Below are 19,585 nucleotides of genomic sequence, written 5' to 3'. Positions count from 1 at the left end.
TGTATCCACGCAAATGAAGAAATCATAAGTCAATATCTGAAAAACAATACAATAAAAGCTTTTACCCTAAACAAGCGTTATGCTTAAAAAAATATTGGTACAAGTGATTTCCTGTTTCTATCCGTACGTACACGAACAAATCACAGCCTAACCCTGTGAAGCAACAGTAATATGTTCCATGTAACTCAATAAGAGCTGTTATGCAAATGAAAGTGCGACCGTTTTGGCCTCAACAGACCCATGTTTTCTAATGCTGATTTAAACCCGGGGCGGAGCACAGTAAGGAACGGCGCTGACTCCCGATCCCCATTAACTCTTATCTATCCCCTAAATGTTCTTATCAGCTGGAAACCTTTTGCTTGCAAATTTAATGGTTATCCCATGGGCTTACTTTTATTCGTTGATTATACGTTTGAAATGTGCTGAAGACATTAAAGTAGAATGATTAGAAAAGGCAATGAGGGTTTTTACAAAAAAGTTTTTTTTTATTAAAAGGTTAGTTTGACGGAATTTCATTAATTTGTGTTCATTAAGAGTCATCACTTAAGTCACCACTGTTAAGTTATGGATAAAGTATGTAACAGTTCTTAGCAACTACAGAAAATAACAGTATCGGATGAAACATTTGATCACGACAACTAATGTGATCAACATCAATCAATTAATCAATCAATTCATTTATTGAAATGGGGACGGTGGGTCTCTAGGTGCGCATTATAACCCAAATTTGAATTAAGGATGAGTGTACAATGGTTGTGATGATCTGAATAGCTTGTTTACTGACTATCAGCTGTTTCATCAGTCAGGATCATTTATTTAAATCCCAATGATCAGGGACAGCTGGGTCCAGTATCAAACCATCAATAAGTTCCTTCTTTTCTCAGGATCGAACCGGCGACGTTTTTGTTTGTTAGGCGAACACTATAACTACCACTATAAACCACCAATTATGGACAACAGATGTAAGACAAAGACTCTCCCAGCCTTTACTCAGTGAAAATAAATAAAATTTCTACACCTTTCAGAATAACATAAGTTAGTTGAGGTAACCAGAAAACAGTACATATTATGCATAGTTTTACAACAATTGTTTAAATAACTTTGCCACAATACTTAAGTAAAAAACGTGATTTAACACAAAGGTAGTCAAACATCTTACAATCACAACGACCAGCATAGGTAGCATACCTAGCCAGCTTACCACATACAATATGTATCATACAACTATTGCACACATCGTGCTGATACTAACATGACTAAACCGTTGTACATATCAGTAACAAGATAACACAGCGATAATACATTCAGCCTACACTCAACACTTGATGAATCACTGACGTTTTACACCAACAGGTTGAAATCGCATAGATTTACAATTGAATCGTAATGTGTGAAAGCACTTTTCTTCCTTTCTTCAAGGAAAATTAATTTAAAACTAAATTAAAACCCCTAACAAAATATTAACCTTTAATTTTCAAATATGTTTCCGGGGAATGATTTACTATATATTTCACAAGCATTTTTTTTATTTATTACCATGTACGAGCAGATAAAACATACCCTACTTCTGTTATGTAACAACGATTAATATTCAGAACGTAATTTCCTGTATATAATAATGAAAGTTGTCTTGTGAAAGTTTCATAGCTACAACAATCTAGCTACACTTTTACAATTATGTTAAAACGTTACTAAATAATTTACTGAAAACACATTTACACAATTGAAAACCATGATGTGTGGCTTAAGCCAACAGAAGTTTGTTTTTGCTAAGGTAGAAAGACGACGCAAGTTTAATTAAATGATAATCCCAATCCATCATCGTCACTTTTAATCATCGGCAAATCGATCAGTCAAGAAGTCCAGTGATGGCGCTGTCACATGTATAGCGGACATATCCTACAGTTGAGTGGCATATAACATATATGGATTAATTGGCACTTAAGACAACTGTATTATTAACAATTAAATTTGGGATAATAAGGAAGGCTGAACCAGCTGAAACCATTTATGTTTAGAATTCTACTAAATATTTACACAGTGCACCAACTGTCGACATTTTATATTCTTTCTTAACTATGTATAACCTTTTGACATTAATATAACCTATATATAACCTAGGCTAGGACTGAAACGGTGGCGACGTCCTGTAATCCAGCTACTAGGAGGTCACGAATTGTGGATATTTTTATAGACATGCACTTTGGATGCGATATTCCCTGGTGTGGATTAACGTCCGCACTAGTGAGTACTACTATCCGCAGTACTATCCTGATAATTATACCGATTCATTGATACCACGACAAAAATGTGGTTCGGATTTCACTATAAACTGTAGGTCCCTTAGTTGCCATTAGCTGTATGTGCTATTAATAAACAGCTGTGTCTAAGGAATATATCGGCCTTAGTCACTAACAAGCCTAAAAAATCGCGTCACTCATCCTACACTCATCCTTCACTCATATTTGGGTTAAAATACTCACACAGTGGCGTCCCCATCTTAAATACTTGATTAATAATTGATTGATTGTACTGTGATATTTTGACAATTTCCATTACCGTACATATAGTATGCTATAGTTCACACCAAATTGTATTTTAGTTTGGCTTGGATAAAAAGTCGACAGATATTAGTAAAGTTGGTATTTTGGTATTATACCGACTACACCTATTATATTAATCGACTTCCAAATAAGATTTTAGTTAGTTGAAATAACAAAATCTTCCCAACCTAACGTAACATGACATAACCTAAAACATAGTCCATCCTTAGGTTATAATTATTAGGTGTGGTCGGTATAATATTATTCAAAGTACCGTCAAGTTATTCACAGCAATACATTTTGTCGGTGGATCAACTAAACAAATTTTATTTTCATTTTAAAATGGCAAAAAATGAAAGGTATGAATGGAATGTCTACTTAGTCAAAGATTAAAAATTGTGTAAAATGTGAAGTGGTACAAATTTATAGTTATTTAAACTATTTTAAACGGATAAATACAAATTTTCTTACATTTACACAGTTGACCAATCTATTTATTCCAAAATTAACAATAACATGACAATGAAGTGAGTCGAAGGGTGTAACACAACTACTATATTGTACGAAGGGTGTAACACAACTACTATGTTGTACGAAGGGTGTAACACAACTACTATATTGTACGACGGCAGAGAGAGTCACGCTATGCTAAGTACATTTTAATAAACGCTTTCTACACTGAAATTACTAGGCTCAGTGCAACTACCTTTCGGTAACCTTAATGTCAAGTGAACTCCAAATATGCAAAACAAAAGCGATTTTAGCGAATTTCCCCTATAGGGAATAAGCTATTACCGTAGTACTCATGGTAAGACCTGGACCCGAGACCGATTTACTTTTTCGTTTTGAGGTCCCTAGAGACCAAAAACACCATCCGTTCAATTTCATATATATATATATATATATATTTATATTTATATATGTGTCCGTTAGCGCGATAACTCAAGCAAAAATCATCCGATTTTGATGAAATTTGGTACAAACGTGTAAACCTACGTTTATTCGAACGAGTTCGCGAACCAGCATGATCGGACTATGGGAACAGGGGTTTATGGGGGGTTTTATGGGGCAAAATTTGGTTTTTCCCATTTTTTACCCTAAAAAATTAAAATTTAGCATTTTCTCTTTAAACTATTTTGTAGAGCTTAAAAAAACAAATAATTTAGTATATTGAAGCGTTATTATGCGCCTAATGGTTACGGAGAAAATTCCAAAAAACTGTAAATTTAAAATTCCCATATTATTCTTATGGAGAATAAGTAAACTGTTGTAGTTTGCTTGTTTATGATCATATTTTGATCAAATTTGGGAAATGCATTCATTTCATACTAAACTATTAACATTTTACAAAAAAAAAACACCTTTTTACCCTCCCTTTTGCAGCAAACATAAGTACTCGTTAAACTAATGTTATTTAAATAGGGAATAAATGTGATATTTTTAAGGAGACATTTTAGTGTAAATCCAATAAGGCAAATGGAAATTCGCTTAGTCTGCAGGTTTGCTGCGGCGGGGGTATTTAAAAATAACAATATAATAAATGTTTTAGGTTCGAGACCAGCTGTATGCAATATCATATATCAAATATTTACATTTGTCGTAATCTCAAATCCCTTAAACATATAAATACGAGGTTATTTTACCTTGATTTGGTCTTGTGGGGTTTTATTACGTTATTAAGTGTGGATGACGATCATATCTGTGTAACCTCTTATTTATTTCAGTTGTTGATGATACATTAAAAAAAATTGTTTAGATATGATATGTATTTCTTGGAGATCAATATCATTATCCCTTGAATTGGGGACGCCACCTAGGTGCGTATTTTAAGCCATGAGTGAAGGATGAGTGTAGAATGGGGTGTGATGATCTGTGTAGCTTTGTGACTAAGACCAGCTGTTTCATTAGCCAGGCCCATTCTTTTAAGAACCCAATGATCATGAGCAGCTTGGACTAGTTTCGAATCATAAAAAGCTACTGACCTTTCTAAGAATCGAACCGGCGACCAATGATTACCAAGCGAGCACTATAACCACTGAGCTACCCAGCTAAGCTAACGACATTGCAAAACATAATATGTAACCTATAGCGTTTATAAAATAAAACAGTTGCTTTTACAGCACAAAAATATCGCTAACCATTTAACTTTTTAATCAGTCGCGTGTAACTTGCAGCGTTTTAAGTTACAAGCTAAGGTAATTCCAAGATATAAAGCTGAGGGCATATGCAAATACAAAGCTTGTAAATCTGCCAAGAGCAAACGCTGTTTACTTTGAAACAGGATTAAAGTTTATCCCCGGCGCTAAGATAACGACGCATCAATAAATTTAAGCTTGTTTTCGTCAGTCGTTTCCCAACTCATTCATCGTTCCCAACTCCTGACATTTGAAAAATTATCAATAACAGGATTGAAAATAAGTTATATATGAAACGTAGCAGGAAATACTGGGGTGGAAGGAATCTTCACTACGACCCTGATCCTGATTCAATCCAAGATTTACTTGTCTTTGTATTTGGATGTTTGTAGTAAATTTAACTTGGAATTTACTTAACCCTTGTTTTCTCGACGTTTACTTTATTTCTTAAATCCTTATCATGGATAGTGTAGAGTTGAAGTTGGGATACAAATTCAAATATTGAACTTTAATTTAACTATGCCATTCATTAGTAGAATTAATTTAAAAATATAACTAAATTTGTTTATGCACAATACAATTTTCCTATAAGTATTTTTTTAAACCTCACCAACGCTAAAAACTTAAGGACAATGAACAAACTTATAAGGAGATTTAAAGCGTTCTGATATCAACAATAGTACAAAGGGAAACTTGCTAAGTTAGTAAACTTAAGAGGAAAAGGAGATTGTACGCTTTCAACTAAATCCATTTTGAAATTAACTTTCTTGTTACAGTTTATTAGTAAACTATTTAATGCTAACTAACATATAAAAAAAAGTATGGAATGACTTGCAATACGGTAAATCGTTAAAAATACGACTATCTTTTTACTGTGTACAAATATATTTTCATAATTCAACAGAGCCACTAATAGGGTAACGTAGTGCAATACATAATACTCTATACATTAATCTACAGATTAGTTTCAAATATTGTGCAAAATGCCTTTACAACAGAAATAAATATACACGTATTTTTACTCGATTAAAGATTTATAATAAAGTTAATAATGTAGATTTCAATTAAAGAGTGACGCACGTATAAATAATGAAAGGAGGAACAAAGTGACCAAAATGCCTATAAGTTAAGTTATACGTAAACATACAGGGTGTACTAGGGGGGTTTTTTGTATATTTATTAATACATCATCGATTTGAAATTAACAAGTAACATCAAAAAAGGAAAAAAATAGTTTCAGGAAACGAGTAAGAATTAGTTAAGCTTAGATACTACAAGATAATCGGTGCTTCCAGGAATCAGCGATTCTGGTGAGAGTAAAATCAAGGACTTCTTGACTGTACCTAATATGGCTTAGTAAACTAATTGAGTATCTTGAGAACCACCCAACATTCTTTGTTAATTTTGCAAACACACTTTAACATACACCTCGAGTATATATCCATGATTCAACACCAAATAAATTTGGGAGGTGGTAAGCTGCTCCCCCGTGCCTAGCACGCCAGCGAGCGCGTGGTGCAAAATGCTTGTCTTGACTGTACTCTTTCTAACCTGACCTAATCTCTTAATCCCTTCCGTGCGGGTGCGAGTAAACTGTTCTTCCTTGGCTGTTGCATACATTTGATTTATATTCACTAAACAATTGAGTTACAGACTAGTTAGAGTTCAATTGAGTAATAGAATGTAAATAATAATTTGATGTAAGAAATAAATTACAGCAAGCCATTCTAGTTTCCAAACACTATGCTACAATCATTGTCGTTATAAAGTAATTAACACGAAAAATTAAACATTGCTTAACTTTGTACCACTACGCAAATATAGTGCGTTATGAAATTTGGTTTGCTTTTGAATCTAATACACACATTGGTATTCCACTTATTTTATTATACTTCCATTCAAAAGTAAGAGAACGACGTGCTTTGTGAAACTGCACCAACATCCACCGCCACCGCCGATAGAGTACCGCACCCAGACGTTTTATGTACCTCGAGCCATGCCACACCGAAAGTACCGCGTCCGCGGCGGGCATTTTGGAGTGATTTTCATCACAATTTGTTTTACATAATAATTACATCTTACCTAGGTCATGTAGAGTTTCTGTAGCAAACTGTTTTTAGAAGTAATTTTTTTTTTTTTAATAGTGTTGAGAATAAACTATCCACTTTCACTTGTGTTTTCAACGTTATTTTTCGGTACACTACAAAGACTAATTACTTTTTAAATAAAAACATTCATTGGAATACTGAATTTCTTTAATCCAGTTACGAAAATTTCAAAACTAATGACATTTTTCAGCTAGGCCTTATATAACAAGTCCAAATTTACATTGATTGTACAGTTTTGGTTGTTGCAAATTGAAACAGTTTATCAAACAATAACAAATAATGTTTGTTTGTTTACGTCGACAACATAAAAAATAAGTTTAAGTTTAAGTTGTTTTTGGGTTGATTTAAGCGTAATTTTAAATAATATCTGAAACAAACAAATTAGCTTTATACCCCAAAAAATCGTTTGTCTTTTGACGTGTATTTTTTTTTAATTTAAATCTTAGTTTACACCATTAAAATAACAAAGATAGGTATGATGCTTCACCTTGTTGGGTTAAATTGATAGTACCGGGTTTTTTTCGATTGTAAAAAAGTCAAAGAAATATTGTAAGAAAAAAGTCAAAAAGTGTAAACGCAATATAAAGGAAACTTACCTTTTATCTGCAAATAATTTTGGATTTATCATTTAAGTTTCAGTGGAATGTCAATTTATTTTGATGGAATTTAAACCTGGGAATCCACAACACATTAAATTTATTTTACAGCCGATATTGAAAATAACTCGTTTATAATAGCCTAGAACCAGGGGACCGAGAATTGCTCGTGGTGATTAATTAAGAAAGTAAACATAGGATTACTTTATGTATAATTTCCATGATATCCTAAAATACAGTCTAAAATAGGTACCTATGTAATAAAACAAATTATATAATAACATTTTATCATGCGCGCTAATATCATATTTCATAGTTAATTCGCATATATTTGACATCGGGTTACCTCTAACAATTAATTGACTTTAATAGATTAACTTAATTAATTGACATTGGACATATTGTACAGTGTTGTGCTAGACCTAAGTAATTGTTATTGTTATACAACAAAAACGAATTTCACTAACGAGTCTACTCTGAGAAATAAGTTTAAATGTAAACATAAAAAAATTATTAGTCAAAACTGCAAATAAACGTTCTGAATAATAAAAATGTTTTTTGCTGTATAATGTAGGCAAGTTTTAAAGGCTGAATCTAAGGGTTTGCGAAAAAAATCATAGCCAAATATTTGAGCACTAACATATTTAACTCTTATATTCTGATATATCAAGCGTAAACCCCTACACATGTATATGTGGGGTGCGCAATGTATGAAGTATGTTGTCATATACTTTGATGTCCTTTATGCTCTTGAGCCTAGAGCATATTTATACGAGTGTGTGATTTAATATGAAACTTAGTATGTAGCTTTTTGTGGTATTAGGACATATTTCATGCATTGGGGTTATTATTGTGTTTTTACGTTTTGTAGTTTAATTTTGTCTTAAAGGAAATGTTACCTTATTCAATTAAATTACTGTGTATTTGTAAAACAGGGTTACTTGAAGCTAAAAAGATAACGCCCTAATACGCGACCCGACAGATTACAGCTATAACCTTGATTTAGCAAGTGCTTGCGTTTACTTATATTTTAATTTTACAGGAACCATATTACAAACTTGCAGATTATACTAGTTATCCACGCTACTCCTTGATAGCTAGCGCTGTTATGAATAACGCAATATTGCTTTGTAATTTATTATTAAAATGCAGAAACAACAATTAGATTAATGTTGTAATAATAAAAAAAATTGCGAAATTTTATGTTTTAGGGTGAAAAATAGGAAAACTCAATTTTTAACCCCATAAAACCCGTTCTCATAGTCCGATCTTGCTGGTTCGCGAAATTGTTTGAATAAATGTAGGCTTCCACGTTTATACAAAATTTAATTAAAATTTGATGATCTTTGCTCAAGTTATCGTGCTAACAAACACATATGTAGTTCTGGTTTAACATAAACACATTCATGGTTTAGAACAATATACGTGAACTTAATTGATATATCTCACCCAGATTCACAATGAAACTATTCTATTGAAAAACTAACTAAATTGACATAGAAGTAGAACAGTTATTCAATGGAGAATGGAGGGAAGCAGTACAGGAAGAGAAAAAACTAAGTAAACCTTGCAAGAGAACGTTATTTGAGAGGTGCGATTTCGCGGAAATACTTCGTTCAAATCGCTAGTAAGCGATTCGCAAAAAAATTACAGACTTCGTTCATGCTTCGTTCATGTGACAAACCTTAATCATTTTCAAGGGTTTATTTTGATATTTTACCTACGACCGTTTTTTTAATGCCGTTACAGTTCAGTTCTTAAAATTGAAAAGTTTCTCAAACAGCATTGTTTACTTACATAACAGCATAGTTTTAGCTAACAACACGGGGACATTACTTGACCAATGAAGGTCAAGGATTAAGAGAAAAAGTAAAATAATTTTAAAAAATAAAAGAATTATTGTAATGCTTCGAACTTCAACTAATCATCTGTTTATCAATTTAAATGTTAACATTTAAGTGCATTTAGTGATTCGTACAACGAGTCGTTGCATCTCTGTCAGTGGCAATGAGAGATTATAAACGAAAACATAACCTCTTCTGGAAATCGTGTTTAGTGATAATTAGTACTGTAATTAAAAACCGGTCGTAGGTAAAGTAATCCAGGCAACTTGTGTAAATAGTGTTATTTCTATAGTGATACAGTAACTAGTATATGTTTTTTAATCATGAGTTTTTATTTTTTTATTTAGTATTATTGTTTATAAAGATGGTTTAATTATTTTCAAGGGTTTATTATAATATTTAAAAATGTTATTCTTTCTATATTATTAACTAGTATATTTTATTTTTTATAATGAGTTTTCAATCTTTAAAAGTATATTATAATGAAGTATATTATAATGATGTTTGATTTGTTAACAAAGAGGGTTTAATTATTTTCAACGAATTATTTAAATATTTAAAAATGTGATGTTTTTTATTGATAAGAAATCAATGTTTTTTAAGTTTGAGTTTTTCTATAGTTTGGATCTTTATTGGTCATCAAGTTTGGTTTGATTATATTTATGATTGGTGTAAATTTATAGGCTATTAATTAATATTTCACAAGACAAGGAAATACAACATTTTACCATTCAAACACGTTTTCAATTATTTAATATATCCCTAAAACTTGTAAACTTTTGAACGTAAGTATTATAAGTGGAATGCTAATGTGTGCATTATTCAAGAGCAACACAAATTTGATAACGCAATATTTGTTATTTCAGTAGTTATACAATTTTAAGCAGTGTTCAATTTTTTACTTTCTAAAGACAATCATTGGGCCATAGTGTTTGGAAAACTGAATGGGTTGCTGTAATTTATTTGTTACCTCAACTTATTACTTACATACTTACATTCTATTACACAGTTGAACTCTAACTAGTCTGTAACTCAATAGTTTAGTGAAAATAAATCGAATGTATGCGACCAAGGAAGAACAGTTTACTCACACCCGCAAGGAAGGGATTAAGAGATTAGGTCAGGTATGGAAGAGTACAGTCAAGACACACATTTTGCACGACGCTCTCGCTGGCGTGCTAGGCACGGGGGAGCAGCTTACCTACGCCCATAAATTTGACAAATATATTAATTATTAGGCGACGTAAAGTGTTAAAATTTTACTTTTTTTATCATATGTTCAGATTTTTTAAGAATTTATTACACGAAATAGCGAATAAAGCCAAATATACAGCAAGAAGTTTGCAGCTTAAAAATACAAGAATAATTAGATACGATAAGAATTGCTTTTGAAGAAGGCCTAATTACAGTGTTTGCGAAGAACAAGGTACTTAAGAACTTAGATTTGGCCAAATAACGGATAATTACAAGGAGGTTACAACTCGATAGATGGGAAGCTTGATAGGTGCGTGACCCAAGCCTGGAGGAAGACACGAGAACCACAGTAGATAGCGTGCTACTTGTAAAGCAAGGCATAAAAGTGGCATTACCTGCAGTAAATAGGAACCCTCTAGTATGCCTACTAATTCGGTTAAAGTACGCTTTTGTCTGCTACGGAACTTTGTATACTGCTTACTGTCGATGAATCGACACACTCGGTAATCCGACGTTGCTTAGAGTATCGTAATTTGTTTGTATTGTAAAGGAACCTCGCGTGTTTCTAGTCACGATCCCTAGTTCGATTTCGCGATCTTAACAGTAAAAAGTGGTTATTATTGTGTAGAATAAGATACACAACATGTGTAGCCACATTTGTAGAATAACTTATGCTTTATTGGATTTTTTGACAGTTTAATCACCTGACATTTTGAGAAGTTTAACTTATTTTATAAAGCTACGGCTAACAGAATTTATAATTTTGATTATAGGCTACTTCACGATATTCTGACCTATGAGATAAAGCTGTACGAGAGTGTATTAGACGAAATCAAACAGGCTTTTGTGCTCAATATTAATCTTATACTACAATACGATTAATTTGAAAGCTTAACTAATGATAAGTAGAAATAATGCTTAATAATTCTAGATTTAAAATTTAAACTTAGTATTTTTCGAAATGGACACCTTATTGGTCCCATAAATGTTGGATTATACAGAGTCATTTGTATTAGTTTCTATAAAGACTGCATAAGTTAATTGATAGAAAAGTGATTTAAATTTAAACTTAATGTAAATATTGTCGATTAGATGTGTAAATAGTGTTAGGAAAATCACAAATAGCAAAATTAGTAGCTGCATTGGCAAAAGCAATCACTACTTTAGTAATGATTAACCACGTTTGTCATTTTATGAAGGGTAGCGGTTAAATTAGTGACATTAATGTAACTGATTGTTAAAGTGTTACGAATTCAACAATAGGGATACCAATAGTTGACAACCTTTTGAGAAATAGTGACAATGCTATAGTAAGAGTAACTATATTACTATTAAAGATTCACCAATTTGTAGCTATCTGAATTAAATGCACATTAAGATATAAAACAAAAGCGAAAATATTGGTTCGTATAGGTATTGAAAGTCGTATGATAGGAAATGTGGCAGAAGTATTTAAATTATAATAATGAACATAATTATAAGTCTCAGACATACAAGTATGATTTTTATGTTTCTGAGCAACGTATGATTTTTCTTAGGATTTATAAAAGAAGTTGCCACCAGAAAGCTTAACATTCTCTTCCACCTTACAATTTTAATAAATTCGTATTATTTGAAATAATCATTTCTTAAGTAAGGCAAAGTATTTTAAATTAAATTTATATCTAAGGAATAATTTAAGTGGTCAAGGAAAAAAATACTTTTAACTTAAAACAGTATGAGGGGGAAATAAAGTAGATGAATCAGTACGGTTAACACCTTTTTAATACTTCATACCTCGAATTTGTACTGTAAATAAACTAAAGTGGTTCTCGTATGTGTAAGAAAACTTTAGTAACACAAAATTAACCACAGATTTTACTACATCCCATCACGAAGTACGACTAAATCGAACAGTGGAAGTAGTACCATTCAACAGACGGTCATTCAATCTGTACTGGCCTCAGAGGTTCGTGCGCCGTCTGGCCATGATTCATTATTCACACAGGTAAAGTATGGCCATAATGGCTGCTACGTGACCGAGGTATACAATGACTGACTTTGATACGTACGAGTGGATGTGTTGGCCTGCCTCATATCTAAGCTATTACATAAACATATGCGAATGCACAATAAGCTATGCTGCACATGCCTTGACCTAGAGTCATTACCTTCATAACAATCAATTAAATATATACGTACAGAATTATAAATATCTTTAGAACGGTAACATCTGTTTAACCATAAACTAATTGTTAATTTCAAAGTGGAACCAATGACTATGGTTTAGAATGATAGGAATGCATTTCGACAAAACCGATAACCAATAAGAAATCTAATGTTGAAATGTATTATGTATTTTACAGTTTATGTGATGTTTTCGGTTTAAAATGTTTGACTTAACATGTATTTGATCTGAGTTGGAAATTTAAATAGTACTAATACATATGAAAACATAGGAAATGCATTATTAGTTGTAATTACATAGATTTATTTGGAATCCGATCAGATCTAATCTAAAAAAAACATTTTTGAATGTACTCTAGACGAAATATTTAAACTCCTTTTAGGGAAAAGCGGTCAAAACGACTCCCATATTTTGGTTTGAATACTTGGAATCGAACCCGTTATCCTCGCACCAGACTTTAATATGATAAAAACTTGACCACCTACACAGTTTTAATGATTTTACTAAAGGGGTTAGAACAAATTTGCTAAAATGTGATCATTGTCTTTTATCTAATAAAATAGTAAAGGTAGACTTGTGGAGTTAATTTCTCGCATTGGATAATGTAAGGCGGAAAAAACATTGCGTAGCTACTGTACTTTAAAAGATATTTTCAAACTCGATATAACAGGTAAAAATTCCTGTAAGATTTTAGATGGCGGAAAATCACTTTGCGCATAATGTTAAAGGACTAATTAAAAAGTTTAAATTTACTTCGCTATAAAAAGAACAATGTAAGTAATTATCAGTCCATCATGGGCTTCTCGCGACCCGGACTTTGTCAATCACTCAACTTTAAACAAGTTACAACCTAGTTTTTCTTTTTCGAATATACATTCAAGATTAATTTTTATATCGATAGAAATTTGTTTTTAAATGCATGAATTATATCACACAATTCTTAATTGTACTGTTAGAAATTCAAAGCTGTCAATATATTTTAAAAGTAGTTAGCAAGCTATAAATTAGTTCACAGCTTTCTACTTAATCGAATAATTTAATGTATTTGAAAGTTTAACTTTTCTGTTTATGTGAAAATAACAATAACGATTCATAAATATTACGTATTAAAAACCAGACTGATGTTTTGTTCTTTCAACTTCTTTATTTGTGATTTCTTTCAATACTTTGCATTTTTACGAAACGAATCTTTATGAGATCTAGTACGCAGTTTTAAATTAATAACTGAACATAGGTAAACTACTACTTTGAAAGATTGTTTATTTCATAAAATACAAAACACATGAAAGACTATACTTCCCTTTACACGTTAAATTGCGAAACAATCTACATTTTGTTGTAAATAAAAAAAAACTAACAACATTTTTACTACTGTCAATTTATAGAATAGTCATTTAACTCCACTATAAAGCCAATAAGGGACCTACTGATATAGATGCAATAAAATATCTACTGTCTGTTTATAATAAAACTTTAATTAACTTTCAAATCAAAAAAATATTAAAATACACGTTGTAATTACCTACACAAAATAAGTACTTTTATCCTTATAATTTCCAAAAAAAACATTGAGAGCTCGTCAAAAGTCACAAGTAAAAATGCGTTCAACACAGGATGGATGTGCTGTGTCAGAAGTGGAGGGGGTCGTACAGTACAGCCGTCAATTGCCGTTATTGACGTACCTCGCTGGCCGTCAATGTCCGCCATGTTGACGTCTTTGACTTGTAAATTGGGTTACTGATCATCCCTTTTACATACGTCAGCAGCACCCTCATAAATATATCAAAGTGGTCATTTGTTACTGGAAAATACTTTACAGGAAATGTGCGCTACGGGTTTTTCTGTAATAACCCATTGTTTCAATACATACTAAAAATGTTTTACAATATTGTTACATTGAGTGCCAGCTTATGTTTCATAAATAAATATGACAGGCAATTAAATTGGTAATTTCTCTAAATGGATTATTATTATATTTTTGACTATTAGAGGCAACTCGGTATCTGTGCTTGGGTCTTTTCATTTACTTTTTTTAGGTAATACTAATAGGTAGGATAGTTAACACAACAATATAATCTGTTGTAATTATAGAAGACTGCTTTTATGTGTGTATGTGTATTACTTAGTTCGATTGTGTTTGTGGCAACGTATATTACTGGAGGTAATTTACTAAGGGAATTTAATCAGGAGAGTGTTACCGTGAAGAACAAGGCGGTATGAGATATGGATTTTAGGTAAATATTTACTGAACAACCACAAACTACTATTAAATGCATTAACAATAGTTAAATGTAAACGAATTTTTAAATAATTCGTTGAAATAACACTCACAAATTTAAAGTAGTTAAGGCCTGTTGTTATTGATATTATCGGAAAATATTATAATTGATTTGACTAGTTTTCCTTAAACTTAATGAAGGGTTTGAGGTTGATAGGATTTAAGAATCATAAACAAAGCATACACATTTTACAAATTTTTTTGACTATTGAGTCGATATCGATTAATGATATCTAAGTGCGTTGCCTTATAACATTAACACAAGATACGAAACATATATAAATTTATAAACTTAAAAATAACCAAACAAAAGTAATTTCAAACTGTCAACATCAAAATACTATGTTGACAGTTTTATAAATTGCACTTCTACACATCCAAGTGTCAATCAAAGCATAAAAAAACTCCCTCACTTTAACTACAGTTTATTGTTTCAGAAATATACTGTTACTCTTCATCATATTATGTTCTATTACATGGCGCAAAATTGTATTAATTGAGGTATTTGTATAGATGTATCTCTATATAATTATATTTTGTAGCACTGAATATGAAATACTGGGGTTTTCTGGAATAATTTGTATAAATTTCCCAATCTGTTTGAAAAAAACCTCACCTTTTGACATGCTATTTTTATGATTACTTATATTGTTAAGGTGCGGACTCTAAATATGTCGAACAAGAAGAAACTAATGTGAGTTTTATAATTAATTCTAGGTAACCTTATATTTAGTTCATTAAAACTTTAGATAGCCCAAATGAAAAGGTAGGATGTTTTGAATTATACTAATAAACACGTATTATGATTAAATATACTGTGATACTTACATGATCATTTGCGAGGAATCAGTTTATGTCCTGTAACAAAACAATTTAGTTTAGAAATTAAGTAAATGGTATACCAATTCAATATTCCAATCCTTCAACACCTGTATATACGAGAACCGCCTTCAATGAAACATTTTACCTATGTAATCTTTTTAAGATGAAATTTGTTCAAATGAAGAGTTTTACATGTAAATTAATTCAAAATCCATCTCTAAGCTTAGGAATAATGTTAATTTTCATGGGCGGAGTTTTGTATCAAACAACCTTAACAAGGATAGAAGATTTCAGCGAATCTATAGACCTGACATCAGAATAAATAATGACTCAAGAGACACAGACGGTGACCAACAACAATACGTTGCTCAGAAGATGCGGCGATGTATAATGTAGCCATTTATTCTGGTCCTAATGTATCCAAGTCTGTCCTGGAGGACAGCAATGATGTGGAAGTCTATAAAATAACTCACTGTGTCAAGTCTTGCATCCGACTGGTACAGTACATGTACGGTTGGTTATGTTAATATGTAAAGATGCATATTTTTGTTAGTGTATATATCAGTGACATTTTGAAGAGAACATAGTCTTATAACTAGCCTCTGTGCAGTAGGCTGGATTTTTATTTCAGGATTAGTTTTGTCAACAGTGTCACTCGGAGGCTTCTGATTGGCTGTGGGAACATCATTAACTAAACGATACATTAGTGCAATATCGGCCTCGGTGGTCTAGTGGATAGCTTGTCTGACTAATAATCTGAAGGTATCGGTTTCGAATTCCGTCGATAGCACTAACTTTTTGTCTCCAATTTTTTCATTGTCATCAAGTTTGGTTGGTTTGGTTAGGTTATGACAGTTTAATTTTATAATTTAAAAAAATGTAAATTGAATTTGAGGCATTTATAATTTTATTTTATGAACAGAACTATTTTTTGATTAAGAAGTAAACGTTCATTCGGTTTTTTTATTATCAGCAAGTTTGGTTAGTTTGGTTAAGTTATGACGGTTTAATTTTATAATTAAAACATTTAAAAAATGAATTTGAGGCATTTATAATTGTATTTTATGAACAGAACTATTTTTTCGATTAGTAAACCTTAATTATAGTCAATCAGAAGCCTCCAAATGACACTGTTGACAATACTAATCCTGAAATAAAAATTGTGCGTCCAGTAGGGTAGCTCACTAAACTGAAACATCACGAGAAAGAAGAAGAACATTAAAAACCATACACGCTTTTAAGGGAAAGCTGTCCTAACCAATCTGATCTTTTTGTATCCTACATGTGGGGGGTCGGAAAATTCCCTTTTGTATAGTTAGAAGCTTAAAACTAGGCTGGCAAACAATTAATTGTCCCGGTAGCCAAATTTTTATAGTGCTCACCTCCAAATCCAAGCGTCGTTTCCAGGGTGTGATGTTTACAAACCCAAATGCCAATTAATTGTCGTTAGGAAAATTTTATAATACTATCCAAACAAGATAAGTCGTGGATATACGAAAATCAGCTGGCAAAGGAATAAATAGTAAATGTCAAGTTTGTTTAACTTTTTTCTTTATTGTCTTTTACAAAATGAACAGTCACATAAAACCCAGTACGGACATGTTTAATGAGCAAATCATTCCAGTAAAATAATTGTGTAGTGCAACATTGAACTGAAGTTGCATAAATCAATGTTACATGGTAAGCTAAAATGCGGTTGCTATTGAACGTTTCACACTTAATGGACATGCACTTCCATCAAGGGTCTATTTGCTAGTGACTCTATCAAGTACTACAGTATAGGCAAACAACCATTGTCACAACAAATGTTTGTTGTTATGTGACCATGTGGCGACAGTAAAACAACTGACATCACTGCTATATTTGCAAGTGACTCTATCAAGTACAGTATAGGCAAACAACCATTGACACAACGTTTGTTTGTTGTTATGTGACCATGTGGCGACAGTAAAACAACTGACATCACTGCTCTATTTGCAAGTGACTCTATCAAGTACAGTATAGGCAATCAACCATTGACACAACGAATGTTTGTTGTAAGTGAACATGTGGCGACAGTAAAACAACTGACATCTCTGCTCTATTTGCAAGTGACTCTATCAAGTACTACAGTATAGGCAAACAACCATTGTCACAACGAATGTTTGTTGTTATGTGAACATGTTGCGACAGTAAAACAACTGACATCACTGCTCTATTTGCAAGTGACTCTATCAAGTACAGTATTGGCAAACAACCATTGAAACAACGAATGTTTGTTGTTATGTGAACATGTGGCGACAGTAAAACAACTGACATCTCTGCTCTATTTGCAAGTGACTCTATCCAGTACAGTATTGGCAAACAACCATTGACACAACGAATGTTTGTTGTTATGTGACCATGTGGCGACAGTAAAACAACTGACATCACTGCTCTATTTGCAAGTGACTCTATCAAGTACAGTATAGGCAATCAACCATTGACACAACGAATGTTTGTTGTAAGTGAACATGTGGCGACAGTAAAACAACTGACACCATTGCTCTATTTGCAAGTGACTCTACCAAGTTTAGTATAGGTAAACAACCATTGACACAACGAATGTTTGTTGTTATGTGACCATGTGGCGACAGTAAAACAACTGTCATCACTGATCTATTTGCAAGTGACTCTATCAAGTACAGTATAGGCAATCAACCATTGACACAACGAATGTTTGTTGTAAGTGAACATGTGGCGACAGTAAAACAACTGACACCATTGCTCTATTTGCAAGTGACTCTACCAAGTTTAGTATAGGTAAACAACCATTGACACAACGAATGTTTGTTGTTATGTGACCATGTGGCGACAGTAAAACAACTGACATCACTGCTCTATTTGCAAGTGACTCTATCAAGTACAGTATAGGCAATCAACCATTGACACAACGAATGTTTGTTGTAAGTGAACATGTGGCGACAGTAAAACAACTGACACCATTGCTCTATTTGCAAGTGACTCTACCAAGTTTAGTATAGGTAAACAACCATTGACACAACGAATGTTTGTTGTTATGTGACCATGTGGCGACAGTAAAACAACTGTCATCACTGATCTATTTGCAAGTGACTCTATCAAGTACAGTATAGGCAATCAACCATTGACACAACGAATGTTTGTTGTAAGTGAACATGTGGCGACAGTAAAACAACTGACACCATTGCTCTATTTGCAAGTGACTCTACCAAGTTTAGTATAGGTAAACAACCATTGACACAACGAATGTTTGTTGTTATGTGACCATGTGGCGACAGTAAAACAACTGACATCACTGCTCTATTTGCAAGTGACTCTATCAAGTACAGTATAGGCAATCAACCATTGACACAACGAATGTTTGTTGTAAGTGAACATGTGGCGACAGTAAAACAACTGACACCATTGCTCTATTTGCAAGTGACTCTACCAAGTTTAGTATAGGTAAACAACCATTGACACAACGAATGTTTGTTGTTATGTGACCATGTGGCGACAGTAAAACAACTGTCATCACTGATCTATTTGCAAGTGACTCTATCAAGTACAGTATAGGAACACAACGAATGTTTGTTGTTATGTGACCATGTGGCGACAGTAAAACAACTGACATCTCTGCTCTATTTGCAAGTGACTCTATCCAGTACAGTATTGGCAAACAACCATTGACACAACGAATGTTTGTTGTTATGTGAACATGTGGCGACAGTAAAACAACTAACATCACAGCTCCTGCTACTGACTTAACTGAGCACAGTGTACAGAAATGGTATATATCATTGACACAACCAACGTGTTTGTTCTATCAGTGATCATGTAGCAATAATACCTCAGTTACCGTCACCGATCTGTTTAACATTGGCTTTCTATGAGGTATGCTCACACAATCACTAACATA

The 19,585-nt window shown here is 32.6% G+C and overlaps 1 protein-coding gene across 2 annotated transcripts in view; it reads right to left on the bottom strand.

Moving 5' to 3' along the window:
* LOC128985370 (leucine-rich repeat-containing protein 24-like) overlaps positions 1–19,585 on the bottom strand; it is a 231,400-nt gene that overhangs the window by 74,517 nt on the left and 137,298 nt on the right. For both annotated transcript variants that reach the window (XM_054404806.1, XM_054404805.1), the window contains one exon: positions 15,694–15,723. The gene's annotated coding sequence lies outside the window, so the exon portion shown is untranslated. The remainder of the gene's footprint in view (positions 1–15,693; positions 15,724–19,585) is intronic.

The sequence above is a fragment of the Macrosteles quadrilineatus genome, unplaced genomic scaffold (genome assembly GCF_028750875.1).
Source record: "Macrosteles quadrilineatus isolate MER2022 unplaced genomic scaffold, UCM_ALF_1.0 Scaffold_2__2_contigs__length_208266976, whole genome shotgun sequence".
Lineage (NCBI taxonomy): Eukaryota > Metazoa > Arthropoda > Insecta > Hemiptera > Cicadellidae > Macrosteles > Macrosteles quadrilineatus.
Note: the sequence above shows the minus strand (reverse complement) of the source record. Positions and strands in the feature narration are given on the sequence as shown.